The sequence below is a fragment of the Octopus bimaculoides genome, chromosome 16 (genome assembly GCF_001194135.2).
Source record: "Octopus bimaculoides isolate UCB-OBI-ISO-001 chromosome 16, ASM119413v2, whole genome shotgun sequence".
Lineage (NCBI taxonomy): Eukaryota > Metazoa > Mollusca > Cephalopoda > Octopoda > Octopodidae > Octopus > Octopus bimaculoides.
In genome coordinates, this window is record NC_068996.1 from 6,368,397 (window position 1) to 6,371,252 (window position 2,856).

The 2,856-nt window shown below is 34.1% G+C and overlaps 1 protein-coding gene across 2 annotated transcripts in view; it reads right to left on the reverse strand.

The window, feature by feature from the left end:
• LOC106883358 (bromodomain-containing protein DDB_G0270170) overlaps positions 1-2,856 on the reverse strand; it is a 212,788-nt gene that overhangs the window by 76,602 nt on the left and 133,330 nt on the right. The window lies entirely within an intron of this gene.

Here is a 2,856-nt window from a genome sequence, read left to right on the forward strand (position 1 = left end):
CTATACGAGGTCTAAATATCCTCACTGTGACTATATATATATATATATATATATAGTCACAGTGAGGATATTTAGACCTCGTATAGGCATATTTTTATCCAAGATACACTGGTTTAATATATAAAATATTGTAAAATATAAAAGAGAGATCTAATGGATACAAATTAATTTATTAATTAATCAACATATTCACCTACAATTGTTTCATTTCACAAACAAAATTAAAATTACAAAACATATACAAATATATAATTTTGCATTTTAAATAGCTTATATGGAAAACCATCAGGGTGTACAAAGGTCAATGCAAGGATGATTTTCCATACAAGATATTTAAAATGCAAAATTATATATTTATGCACGTTTAGTAATTTTAATTTTATTTGTGAAATGAAACAGTTGTAGGTGAAAATGTTAATTAATTAATAAATTAATTTGTATCCTTTAGAACACACTGTTTTCTAACTTGATAATATATATATATATATATATATATATATATATTTATATATTATAAATAGCTTAGACATTCTGATACTAATAACCTGGTGTTAGGACTCAATATCCACATGCTTCAGAATGAAGTGTCACTTGAGTAAAGAGTAGTGATAAGAAACTGGGATGACAAAGTAACAAACAATGGTTAAGTTATGGACTTCATTAGCTTACAGCTGTTTCTACTATAAGATGCAATGCACTCAATTGTGATTACTTGTGCATTTTATAGCAGACACAGTAGTAAGCTAATGAAATTCATAACATCTTTTATTCCTTTGTGTATGTATGAAATGAGCGTGACCGTTGCCAGTACTGCCTGACTGGCCTTTGTAGGGTTTTCGAGTGAGATCGTTGCCAGTGCCCCTGGACTGGCTCTTGTGCGGGTGGCACATAAAAGACACCATTTCGAGCGTGGCCGTTTTCGTGCGGGTGACACGTAAAAGCACTCACTACACTCTCTGAGTGGTTGGCATTAGGAAGGGCATCCAGCTGTAGAAACTCTGCCAAATTAGATTGGAGCCTGGTGTTGCCATCCGGTTTCACCAGTCCTCAATTAAATCGTCCAACCCATGCTAGCATGGAAAGCGGACGTTAAACGATGATGATGATGATATATATAAGAAGAAAAGAAAATGGAGATTAGGAAGTTAATAATTGTTTATTATTAACTTCCTAAACTCCATTTCTTTCCTTCTTTTAAATGAATATAAACTGTATGCTTTATATATACCTATTGTGTTGAGGGAATTTCATCCTCCCAAAATATCACTATTTCCTTGGAAGTAACCATCACTTCATGGGGTTAACATATCTTCTAATTAAATATATATATATATATGCATATATGCATATATGCATACATATATGTGCATACTTACATATACATGTATATACATATGCATATATGAGTACAGGATGTCATAAAATGTAAACAACATGAAATACAAACTTTCTTGTGAAAATAAAAGAAACAAATGGAAAACAAGACAAATAACATAAAGAACGACCCTTCATCAGTTGTCGGCTGTTTTATCTACTCTACATTTTGAGCAATTATGACAAAATGTGTCTTTGAAAAACAGTTACTCCCACAAAGCAAAATAAAATTTGGGATTTGTGGAGGGTCAAAGTTGGTAACAAAAACAGGACAGTGAAAACAAACAGTAAGGGCTGATAAGCCATAACAAGGTGAGGTGGCGAATCTGTGTGGCAGATCAAAAGGAAAGAAAGAAATTCAAGTTAGGAAAAGAAAGATGGCCAATGGTCACGTGTGAGCAATGAGAGAGTAGAGGAAGAGTGAGAAAGAGAGAGAGAGAGAGAGATAGAGAACAGTGAAGGGGAGACGAAAAGAATTAGAGAAAAATGAAAGGGGGAGAAGGGGAGATAAAGAGAATTTAAGAAAGAAAGAGAGAGGAAATGAAGGTGGGGAGAGAGAATGGTACAGAGAGTCACAACAGGGTGTGAACAGTATTTGAGGACAGATTTATAGTTTACAAAAAAAAACCCACTTATAAGCATCAATAACTGTCTCTACGCAGGGTCAAAATCATTTACCAGCTTGGATTAAGTGGTCCTTGTTCATATCAGTCTCTTTTGCCAACCTACTAAATTATGGGGACATAAACACACCAGCATCAGTTGTGAAGTGATGGTGGGAGGACAAACACAGACACACACACATATATATATATACATACATACACACACACACACACACACATATATATGACAGGCTTCTTTCAGTTTCCGTCTACCAAATCCACTCACAAGGCTTTGGTTGGCCCAAGGCTATAGAAGAAGATACTTGCCCAAGGTGCCACATAGTGGGACTGAACCCAGAATCATGTGGTTGATAAGCAAGCTACTTACCACACAGCTACTCCTGCGCTTATATGTGTGTATGTGTGTGTGTAATGTCAATACAAAAAGATACTACAATGATATATTAAACACATTATGGTATGAGTGGCTCACTAGCAATTAAAAACCAAAAAGGAATTAATAAATAAAGGGTGCAAAATAGCATCAGCAACTGCTAAAAATAAGAGTCAAAATTAACTCTAAAAGCCACGAAAAAGCACTAACCTCTTTATATTTACGGGAAGTGGGCACAGCAAGCTAAATGTTCTTCCCCTTTTTGAGATAAACTCACCAAAAAAAGAAAACAAAGTTGGACAAAGCTTTATCATATGATTTCAAAATTTAACCAGTAAGGTCTTGTTTCTCCTCAGAAGCATCTACCGACTAGATTAATGCTTTTTTGTGGACTTTAGAGTTAATTTTGGCTCTTATCTTTAGCAATCACTGGTGCTATTCTGCACCCTTTATATATATATATATATATATATATATATATAT